Genomic DNA, 12,670 nt, shown 5'->3' on the forward strand with positions numbered 1-12,670 from the left:
TCTGTCTTTGATATAAAATGTGTCATAAAATAAACGTATCGTTGCTATTAGATAGATCAAAACTGACCAATGTCAATGATTTGAAACATTTGTTTGACATTTTGCAACAATGTTTCTAAATATTGAGAATACACAGTGTTTTGTATGACTTTGTAATAAATTTACATAGGTAGCAACAATGTTTCATCATTGATTATTGTATTTTAGAAAAATACAGTTTAATTAAATACAAAAACTGATATGTGTCACTACATATTTATAGTTTTGTAAAACAAACTATCGATCTTAAACATACTGTAAATACATATACAGCAACAGTGTATTATAATTGATTTTTATTTTAATAAAAACTTTTCTATAACTTTAAATAAATATCATATGTTTAAGTAGAACTTATAGGACTATAACATTCTTTTCATAATTTATACTGAGTAAAAAATTGACCAATTAAACTTTATGTAAAAACATTTCACTAATTAAAGTACAATGTAAAGTTCATTATTAAATATTCTGAGTATCATAATTACAGTCTAATTGAATTCATTTAGCGATCTGTAAAAGTGAATATTTAAAAAGTGGTATACTAACTGTTCAGTATGTATATGACAAACACTAAATTGTTATCAAAAACTTTAATTGGTCCTTGGACAAGGTAGCCAGCTATTGCGAAGGAGATTAGGTCATTCTAATCCTACGGTTTCTCCTAATTTTGTATATTTTCTTAACCAACATGGTCAGTAGCTTTCAACATCAATGCCAGTTTTTCAGACACTATGACAAACATGAGTTTTATATATAAGCATAGAATATTGTTTTGTAATTTATCTATAAAATGAAATAATCAAAAAATTGTAATATTGGTGACGTTATTTTGTATACTTGGAGAACAACTAAGTTTAAATACACATAAACTTTTGAAAGATGGAAAAAAGAACATTAAGGTTATTTTCAATGTGACTAATGAGCAAAGGTCATCGACTGAAATCTCTCACAGCCCTAGACTGACAATGTTATAATGTTACGGTCAATCTCACTATTCGTTGGTAAAAGAGTAGCCCAAGACTTGTGGTGGGTGGTGATGACTAGCTGCCTTCCCTATAGTCTTACACTGCGAAATTAGGGGCGGCTAGCGCAGATAGCCTCGTGTAGCTTTGCGCAAAATTCAAAAACAAAAAATAAACTTGAATTACCTATTAGTGGGAGGTAGAGGTCTTTTACACCCGACTCTCCTGAGTATCAAAATTTCCAACATACCCAAATACCCACAAAGAAGCGAGTGAACGAACGTATCAGTAGAATTCTTAACTTCTGCCTTTTGGAGTTATTACCTTGAATACTGTAATGAGTGTATTTCTCCGAACAGTAATTTTTCTTAAGGGAATAATAATAATAATACGACGAAACAGTATATTTTTGTAATTATTGTTATAAAAATAACTAAAACATAAAAATTAAAAATGAACTGGGTTAGATTATCTAAGATAATGAAAATTAATAATGACAATACACAACCCCGGATTGAAAGGGTTAATAAATAAGTACATTTTTCAGTGCAAATTTAAACTTTACATCTTAACATAATATACTACTTCATGAAGAACTTTCGTTAGTACTGTTTCTATCTTTTCGTATTTGAAAGAAACCCACTAACTCGAGCGATATGATATTAAAAAGTGAACTTCCCTTCCTTAAGGGTTAGTTGCAAATGACCATTTTTAATAACAACAATTTTTGATCTCTTGAAAACGCACACGCACGTTCTTTTCAATGAAAGTAAATAAAACGCTGACATAAATATATTTTAGTAGACATTTTGTACAACATATTAAAATTTTATCAAAATTTTTAAAAATATTTAACATTATGTCGAATAATAAGATTGCAAGTTTCTTTATTGTTAGTATTAAGTGCAAAAAAGTTCAATAAGAAACTTCACAAGTTACAGCCTTAATTTCTTTTGTATCGAATACAGGCCTAAGACAAATGGACTTATAAATTTTGGTGTCTGCAATTAAAATTGTTTACGTATTATTACTGATATCTTATGTGGTCGTTGCACCAGACTTGAAACGTCACGCGTTTCTAAACGTATGACCTAAATTGCGAAGTAACTATGTGTTTGTTATATAACGTGTATAGGATTTTGAATCAGTTGTACTTTACCATGTAGTAAATAAATTAACTTTGGTATATGAATAATGTTATCACATTTCGTCCAATTTTATTACATTCATTCAAACCTGCGACCTTCAGATTACGAATCCAACATCTTAATCACAAAGTCATGCCAGATCTGTTACGTATAACATAGTAGTCTCTCGATCTGAATTATTAATTAGCGGTATTCGTTTATTTGTCCCGTCCACAGGAAGTACACATTTCCCTTCTTCATTTGTGTTTATCTGTACTTTATGGAGTACAAGGTACAAAATTATGAATACATTCTGTGGCATGAACATATTACTGCTAGGCCAGTGGTTCTAAACTCTTTCGTTCAAAAACAGTGGCAGATTTTACGTTGTGTGGGCCCAGGGGCTAATAATTTTTGTGGGTCCTACGTCCTATGCAATTTAACATACAATAAGATTATCAATAGGCCCTGGGTCTGAGCCCCCCTCTAGCCCTTACCTAAATACGCTACTGACCGCAAACCTCATTCCACAGAGAAAAGGAAATCGCTTGCCACTTACAGACCCACTACGAACCTTATTTCATTCCACCTTGGGAAATTTTCATGCTTTTTGCTGTTTTGAAAATAACTTTCTGCACACCTGACAACTAATCAACCATTGTTCATTAGTCTTTGTTCTAGAAGTGGCCTGAAATCCACATAGCTGTTAGATTCAACTATTAATTCTTTTCCATCTCAGGTTGTTTTGAAAGTATTGTTTCATTGAATTATTTGTTGCATGTTTGATGATGGTCTTCAAATGTGAGGCTTAGGGTTTTGTGCAGACTTAAGTATGAAATATTAAAATTCAGGTTGCATAAACATCATTAGGATAACATTTAATATTTAAACCTCATTTTATGTGTATGTAATTTTTGCATGGACTTTATACAACATATGGAATGAAGACAAAAATTATTTACAAAAGTGATAGAATACAACCTATACTACACATATTCTCATGGCTATACATGTAATTCATAGCTTACAGTTTTAACAGAGATAAAGAAATTAATCTCTTCTCATTTTGCACATTTGTATTACAATTGTAATTCTATCTAGTACAATGCCCAGTCTTAACAGATATGTACAATAATTATTATATAAGTAAACACCTGTCCACTTTAAGAGTGTTTAAACAACATGGTATGTTAAATGCCTGGGTCATATATAAAGTAAAATTATAATATTCCTGAAAACCTCTAAATACTGGTAACCCATATTTATATGCTCTCCTTTACAAGTTCCAAATAGACTGGCAAATCATTAACATTGACAATACAAAGTGTAATAATATTGACACACTCTCAACACAAAAGATATGTAAGCACACAATATCTTCAAGTTTGAAAAACATGTTTTTCCTTGTAAACTTGTAACACAGGTGACATTTGGACATGTACTTTCCTACTGAGCTTCTAACAGTCTATTGAGGTATTGCCACATCCACGAAAAGTTCCAACATGAGGGAATCCTGAATAGACAGCTGTAATTACATCACAAATTGAACAAGAGATAGTGCTATGAGCATTGTAATTGGAAATATACCCAACAAACTCTATCATTCTATGAGCCACAGCTAAAATAGATGACATAACTAGTAGGATATCCCTTTAAACTCTCAATACCTAAAATATGAGTTGTGATAAAATCTACAGAAATAGTTTTTCCCTCTGTTTGAAAACCAATAGCAAATCTCAGGAGTGAAAAAAATTGAAACAAATACTCATTAGCTTTGCACTAAAACATTTTAAGAGAGAGCCAGTTGACTTCTTGCTATGTTTTAAATTTCTTTACAACAAAATTTATACTTACTTGCATTTAGAATTCTCAAAGCAGATGAAATCAATGTTATACTTTTAAAAATTCTTCAAAAGTGTGATATAAGAGGAAAATGTTACACAATACTTTTCTTCTTTATTGTTTTCATAATTTAATAACTACACACAAAACCAAAAGGATGAAGATAAATTTGAAGAATAGCATTTGAACTGAGTCATAGCACTTTGAGGATTGTTTGTTTGTAGTTAAGCAGAAAGCTACACAATAGGCTGTCTGTACTCTTCTCCCCATGGGTATCGAAACCTAGTTTCTAGCATTGTAAGTCTACAGAAATACTGTTATACTGCTAAGGGGACAGCTGGAGAACAGAACCTGTATTAACAATTATCTTAAATTTTGTTTTATCATAAAAGTGTAATATGAAAAAAGGAACTTCATATTGACAAAAGACTAATACTATGTAGAAACGATGTAGGAAAATTTAATTACAAAAATCAAACTATTTCTAACTGGAAATAGAACATGTGAACTAGAACTGATTTTGTGATGATATCATAAAATACACTTTCAGAATTACCAACAAATTGAAACTCTTTAATAAAGAATTTCAACAAAATAACAGCTTTAGTAGCTCTTAAATTTATACCTAATTTATAAATTTGAAATTTGTACAATATTTCCATAAAGTCTAGAAACAAATAAATCTAGTTACTTTTTAAAATTTTATCTCCAGTTTTAGATAACTGTAACCATGATATTAAAACATAAATAAAAAATTTATGGGAAAGACAAATTATGAATATCCAGCATGCAAAATTTTATATACAAAGCATACATTACTAGGCATCTGAAAAACTTACCTATGAAAATAACAGATTTGCGATTTTCATTTTTTTTTAATAATAGCAACACAAAACTACAGTAGATTGAAAAGAACCTCACAACTCACCACATAAACTTTCTATAATACCCAAATGCAAAAAAAAAAAAGCATAAAAATGTAATAATAATTTGTAATGGAAAATCAATACATTAAAACTTCATGAAAATAATGGTTTGTATTTAAAACTATACAATATAACAGAGATACTGATTTGTAAAATTCTATATGTCACTTGATCATCTGAAACTCATAAATACTTTTACCAAAATGAACACACTTCTCTGAAGATTTCTTTCAAAATATTTTTTTCAGCAAGTTTTAATCTAAAACTTGTGTATTTGTAAAGGAGTTTTTGAATATTTCTTATTTACATTTTTTTAAACTAAGCTTTTATCTTATGAAACTACAGTTAACCAGAATCTCTTAACTTTTGCAGTTTTATTCCTCTACTTTAGTTTCCAGTTCAGTTTTTTGTTTCTTTCCCTTTTCTTCTCTTTCAGCCTTTTGTAATATTTCTTCTTTCACTAACAGCTCTATAATTTCTCTCATTTGGGATCCACTAACTTTCACATTGTCCTTCCCAAGCAATTCAATCACCTAAAAGATATGTACCACAATGCCATAAATGTGCTTTTAATTTCAAACGGAAGGCTTTATTCTGTCAAAGAAGCAAGAAATTGGAGTGAATTTCCCTGATGCATGTTGTAATATACATATAGTAAATTCATTCTAAACACTGACTATATAACAAATAATGACATTTTTTCATATGCTCTCTTACAAAATAAAGAATTATATATGACTTGATCCAATAATTACCAAATAAAAGTATGCACACAATTAGACAACCTAAGTAATATTCTAAGTGGAAAATATCTGAAAGAACCTTTACAAAGTATTCCTACTCAACTACTAAATTTTATGAGTGAGCCTATTAGCTTTAAATGTATCAAAATACAAAATGAAACAAACAGAAATGATGATGATATTAAGATAGCTTTCTGAACTTTTGTCAACTGGTTATTCCTGAAAGCATTTCTTTAAAATGATTTATAATATTTCTCATTACAAACTCTGCTTTCTTCTATAATAAGTTCAATTGAGCTTTGTTGGATCACTTTTTTCTTATTTCTCCAATACAGAGGCAATCTATTTACTATTATGAACAGGTATTCTTGAATCATTAATATTTAATCTGCTTTATAATATAGTATATGAAACTGTTCAGTCCCTTTCTGCAGAATATCTTTTAGCTCCTCATTATATTGTGGTATTATTCAATGTATCTCTAAGTTTGCTATTTTGAGTATTATTGAACTTAAAAAAGAATGTAATGTATTTAAACATCTTTACATCTTCTGCATGTTTGATTTGTGTTAAGAATCTCTCATCGTACTTAGCTGAAAAAATGATTATGGAATCTTTCTCTTCACTCATATCCATTTTTACTTTGTCTAACATATTTAATTTTTTGCTTATATTTTGAAGTATAGTAATTAACCCTTTTTGATTTTGTAAACAACTGTCATATCCAGATCTAGCTGACTTTTTAGAACCTTGTTTTGGCCTCCAGTTTTAGTTGATTTCAATGAATTATTTGTTTCAGTTACTTACACTGTTATGTACTTAATTTTGATTGTTGCTGGTTTTCTAGGTAGATTTTTCTTCCTTGACTAAACCTGAAGTTATAATTTTCCTATACTAAATATGTATTTCTGATAGATATTTACCTCCTCTCACAAGAATAGCTATTCTCATTCAGTGCTAGCTCTCTATATGCAAGTTTTTTTTACCTATGCAACAATCTTTTCACTCTCCCCTATTGGAATTGAAAGATTCTAACATGTCTCTCCTGCCAATCATCATGCCTCACCTCATAACTAAAAGGAGCACTATATGCTCATACAATGCATGCGACTCCCTATACACTCCTCTACCGAACTACCACTTTGAAGTTTGGCAGAAAATGTTGACACCAGACAAACGTGGGAAAAAAGACTTGGAGGTGTAAGAAGAGGTAAAATACATTTTCAGTATAAGAAATTTACGACTTGTATGGTACTTACCTCTCATATTAACAATAAGGAGGGTTCAGTGTGAGGGAAAAATAGAAGTATCCCTGAAAGCATCTGAAGGATATCACAAGAAATGAGAAATTTAGATCAGAAGATGGGAACCACACCACTTCTGAGCTAGGTATACCCTTCACCCAACTGTAAAACGTGTAAGATATAAGGGTGGAATATGACAGGAGAACATTCGAACGGAAAGAAATGTGGCAGGAAAGTTATCTTAATGACCAAAATGTATTATAACTCTATCCCATAGTGAGAAAGGTGGGTAAACAAAGAATGCACCCCTTGGTGTAGAGTTACTAGCATGTGGCAGATTGTACTTGGTAAGTAGAAGGACTTAAGTTGATTGGTTCATTCTGAATCAAAATCCTACCACTGGGATACCAACATCCATGCATGAGTAGGACGAGGGCTCCCAAGTGAAGGAGTGAACTGCATTTTGATGTCTCAAACATGAAAATATCATGTTATCTACACCCACAAAACAACACTACCCTACTCTGTAACTAAATGGTTATTGTGAAAAACTCATTCAGCAGGGTGCCTCCATGGTCAACTACCCCAGTAGTTTGAAACTAGAAAGTAGTAATGACTTCCATACCTCACTTGAAGAGAGGAAGGTAACAATGCTGTGGAGGGTCTGTAGGAACATTATCACCTGAGACACTGCAATGGATTCCCCTCTGAGCAATATCTTTACTATAATAAAGTTATAGTAAAGTATCTAAAACAATGTTTATTGATATTTGCACTTTATTTATTTTTTTATAAATGTTCTACATGTATGTCAGTAATATTTATATTCTAGTTTCCTGAGTAGGCTTCCAATATATTTATAGTCTCGTAAAATCTGTATTGTATTTCCTTTTTCATACTTTTTCTATTGTATTATTTTTCCTGTAAAGCTTTGTGTTTATCTTTAAATTAATAGTGAACTTCACTTTTAAAATACTTCTCTAATTTATCTTAGAACAATAATTTATAATATTTACCTTCATTACATGATAGATTTCCACAGCACCATCATGGTCAATGTCCATCTGGTCTAATACATCAACTATTTTCTGAAGACGAATGTCATCTGACACCTTTTGAATTCTTCGAATTGCCAGTACAAGGTCATTAATGTTTATAATATCATCCCTATGTTAGAAAAAACATACAAACCTGTAATGAATATTCTTATATTAATCTGTTTTAAAGGCTCAATGATAAAGATGCTTTCCATAATCTTGTGTTCCTAATTTCACTTAATTTCTTACATAGCAGTGATATCAAGATTCTATATATATAGATATGAATGTTAACAAATTTTACCAGTGTTTTACTTGAATGCATTAAGACTAGTTTAGTATTTTTAACAATTTAAAATACAAATAAACATAGCCATGAAAAATGAACTACAATCTACAGAAAAAAAAAACAGTATAAATTTTAAAAAAATGTAAACACTTAGATAAGATATGATGATATCCAGTCCCCAACAAAAACTGATGGACCAGTGTTTTGCTTCAAACAGACCAGTCACATTATAAAAAGAGACTGTTTTCTTAATCTAGTTTCTGATAATTCTTATGGCTTGTTTCCATTTATTAATGATACTAAGAAGCAAAATGTTGCATTATCACAAGCAGAGGTTGAATCATCACAGGATCACAGTAACTATAACTATATATTAAGTTACAAATATCTCAGCCAATCAAAACCAATTCTTTTATTCTGACAAGTACTGCAAGGTGTTCCAAACACTTATGTTTTATTCATCTGAAATTAAGAGGAAACACAATTTTGTCTTTTCTTTTGCCACATTCTGAACAGACAGGGCAGATGTTTGACATTCTATTGGAATATCAAAATGAAAGTTTTTCAAATAAAAGATTTTTTAATAATAAACTGCTTATTTAATATATAGCAATATACCACATTCCAGACTGCTTAGTTTAATTTTAATTGCATTTACCTCATAAAGACTTCATGTACTAGTTTTATGATAATGTTTTCAGAATATCTCAGCTAAAGTAGGTGTTCCAAAATTTTGTGTAGCTTCGAAGTTTTGAACCTTAGGTTTAAGTCTAATGATATCATAACTGAGCAAGGATCCTGAGTAACTAATGAATTAAGTTTCTTCTCTTTATGTTAAAATTTAACCTACACTAATAAAACCTTAATAGGAACAAAGCAAATAATATTTGGCTGCAAGAAAACAAGTAGTTTTGAAACATGATCTAATTGCATTGAAATAGTAAGCTCTTAAATGCACTACTGTTGATTTCATGTACCTGTTGTTGGGTTTGCTTTTGTTTTATTGCTTGAAAAAAGAAAAAAAAAACTACTGGATGAAAGTGTCTAGAATTTGAAATGGCCTTTGTATAGATAAAGTAGCTTCAATAAAATAAGATGTGATATTTATCCAAATTTTCAACATTGAAATTGTAAAAAGATTTAATTGTGATATATTTTTTAAGAAACAGTTCAGAATGCTTATGCTTTTTATGGATTTTTAATTGCTGATTTTCATGTCTTTCTACATATTTGAAAAGCTTTGTAATACACTTATTCTTTGATCTTTATTTTGATTTTAAAAACAGTGAATGCAATTTCACCATATGCAATTACTGACAAAGAATAAAAATAACTTTTCAGCATATCAAAATTATAAACAAAGCATTTTTTTTAGTGTTAGTCAGGCTTCATTTAATATATGTAATATGTTTAAAGTTAACATTTTTCCAACACTGAAAATTTATTTCTGATAGATACCTCTAACTCTTATAACAGCTTTCTACTATTTATGCTACCATTTATATGTGCCTTCACTGTACAAATGAGCATGTAACAATCATTCATCAAATGAAGTGCAACACACCCTATTTATGAAGCTGACTCCCTTTATACTATACAGCACAATCAAATCAGGCAAGAAAAGATGTATCAGAAGTGGGGAGGACAGGTGAGAAAACATATGTATAAGATGCCACAGCAAAGCTGATAGTGTCAGAGTGCAAAGCTTCTAAAAGAAGGGACATCATGCAGATGAATGAAGAAGTTGAGTAAAGACAAAATAAGAGAAAGAGAAAAGAACAGATTATTAAATTAAAAGACAATGTTCATGTGCTGGAAGTTCATGAAACAAGGGAGCCAAGATTCAGTATAAAATAGCTGGGGGAAGAGAAAAGAAAAAAAAATCATGCCTTTAAAATCCTTGCAATGAAAAAGGAAGATGGGCCTACACCATCATCAGTGAATGGAAGGAACTAGAAGTAAAATTAGTCATAGAAACAGCAGTGGGGAAACATTATCAGATGTGGCAGGCTCAGCTTAAGAATCAGAATTTGATGATCAGGAATCCTGGCTCCAAAATTAGAATGAAACTAACCACATGGTGCACAATAGTGGTAGTATCATTAACTGTCAGAGTGCCTCTAATGGCTAGTACAATACTGGATGACTCTTGTGAAGTAGTGTCAAAAACCTTGCAAGATGTCAGAAATATGGCAACATAAATTTGTAATCCATGTATTCCATGAAACTGAATTTGTGGTGGTTCTATTTTAATCACTTACAAGAAACAGAATCTTTTTATTTTGAAGAAATAAAATTAACCTAATATGCTGATGTTACACAGGCCTAATGCCAACCATAAAAAGTACAAAATGAAAATATCCAGCTTTACATTGCTCATTTTTTATATTAAGTTCTATTGTACTTTTAAACAAATATCTTGCTAAGTCTAGAAATACCATTTATTTTAGTACTTAAGATTTAACAATATAAATATATACCAACCCAATAAATATGTTTGATTTAATGAATGAACTGCTTATTTTTAAATTCAATTTTACTGACTGAAAACATTTCACACAGAAAAAGTGAACTCTCAAGGACTAATATACAGTATACTATTTCATTTACCTTTTTCTTACAGGGCACAGATGATTAATACATACATTAAACAGTGCAAAAAATAAGTTGAAATATCTAACCTTTCCTGCTGGACATTTTCTCCTTTTTGTGCCATGTCTTCAATATGTTGCTGCAAGGTGCTTTTCTCCTTAGCTAGTTCAGCTAACACTAAGTCCATTTTAGTTATCATGTTGTTGACTTTGTTAAACAAATGTTTTGCTGCTTTTGATTCTTGAAGGTTTGTATCACCTCGCATTAAAATTACTTCACGAAATTCCTCAATATCCTGATACACACAAAACATTTCAACAGTATTTATATCAACATTTAATAACTGTATAATCATTACAATACAAAATGGCATTTTTAATATAATTATATACCAATCAGTTTAAACAAAGCTTGGATTAATTACTTCTAATTTCTACTTTATTTTCAGTATTTGTAGTCACACAAATGCAAGCATACAACAGAAATTAATCTGGTGCAAAATATGAATTTATGTAAATATTGCCTGCCATACACTGATGTCATGACAACCATTTATTCAAAACACTACTACCAATTAAGTTCATAAATATAAATTATAGCTTGTAAATTAATGTTTCTCAGAACTATTATTTGCCAAATCTAGACTCACAGAATGTATATTAAAATATGCAAAATAGTTTTATGTGACTCTCATGATTAACGCATCTTGAAGAATCAAGTATACATAGTAAAACAGAACACTTTTAACCTAAGAACTAACTCACAAAACCTTTAATATATACCGTAACAGATTTACTGCATTACTGATATCATCAGATTTAGTATCTGTGTGTCACAAAACTTCTAAACTTCTAGCTACACCAACTTTTAAAATTGTACCAAACAAATCACATCAGCCTAAAGGCTTGCAAAAAAAATCTTTTCACTCAATCCCTTAAGAAACCCAGGTTTTCTCAAAAACACTTTTAAGTGGCTTCCCCAGAAGAATATCCCATATTTGGCAATGATTTACATTTTAACATGTAAAAAAAACCCAATTAGTTACTGTTTGTAACTTGCTTAAAGAAATTAAACATGCATTATAGCAGTAGTAATCATTAAACTGAAAAAGTGCAAAGCCATAGATCAAACATTAAATTTTCACTATAGAGGCCCTATGAATGTGGGCCATAGGTCCAAAGGTTTGCAAATATACTTATATTTTTAATTTTATAAGGCAATGTTAAAAAATCCTCAGTTCTTCTAGTATGATAATTGTGGCATTTGCCATCTAGATATCCCCTCTTTAATTTATTTACCACTCCTCCAAGAAGTATGAAATTTAATGTGAATGACTTAATTTTCTTTGGTGTTTAATACAATATTATTTATAATCAATAGAAAGCCAAAGTTTTAATCTGTCAAGTTACTTATTGTATTATGTTGTTTTTTGTACAGAGAATTGTCTTTTTATCTTCTAGTTCAAATTTTATTTTCGTGGGTAATGCAACTACAAGATCAGCTCAACTTTCAACAGCTGTTATCACATAGTTACAAATCCAGAAAAAGTGAGATACTTATAGCAAATTGTCTGCTCTTGCATGTTATTATTCTGTGTTCTTTGGTGCATTATTTAATTAGATATAAAATTTTGAATTCCATTAGTACTATAAATTTAAAAAAAGGTTAAATTTCATTGATAGTTCACAAGAAAAAAAAAGAATTGGGTAACTATATTTATATAAATTAATTCATTGTTCTATCATTCTTACATTGCTAAGTGTTCAAATTATGTTGTAAGGTTCTATCTTAAAACATTTAAAATCCTTTTATCTTGAAACGTAATTTTTTTTATTGTTGATTAGAAAGTCCATGTTTTATATCCAG

The 12,670-nt window shown here is 30.0% G+C and overlaps 1 pseudogene across 1 annotated transcript in view; it reads right to left on the minus strand.

Annotated features, from left to right (window-relative positions):
* Positions 1 to 3,008: 3,008 nt before the first annotated feature.
* Positions 3,009 to 12,670, minus strand: part of LOC143244709 (mitochondrial proton/calcium exchanger protein-like) — a 51,999-nt pseudogene continuing 42,337 nt past the window's right edge. The window contains exons 10-12 of the transcript XR_013025287.1: positions 10,894 to 11,099; positions 7,903 to 8,053; positions 3,009 to 5,432 (exon numbers count right to left, since the gene is read on the minus strand). The product of XR_013025287.1 is annotated as a mitochondrial proton/calcium exchanger protein-like (transcript). The remainder of the gene's footprint in view (positions 5,433 to 7,902; positions 8,054 to 10,893; positions 11,100 to 12,670) is intronic.

This window comes from Tachypleus tridentatus, chromosome 2 (genome assembly GCF_004210375.1).
Source record: "Tachypleus tridentatus isolate NWPU-2018 chromosome 2, ASM421037v1, whole genome shotgun sequence".
NCBI lineage: Eukaryota > Metazoa > Arthropoda > Merostomata > Xiphosura > Limulidae > Tachypleus > Tachypleus tridentatus.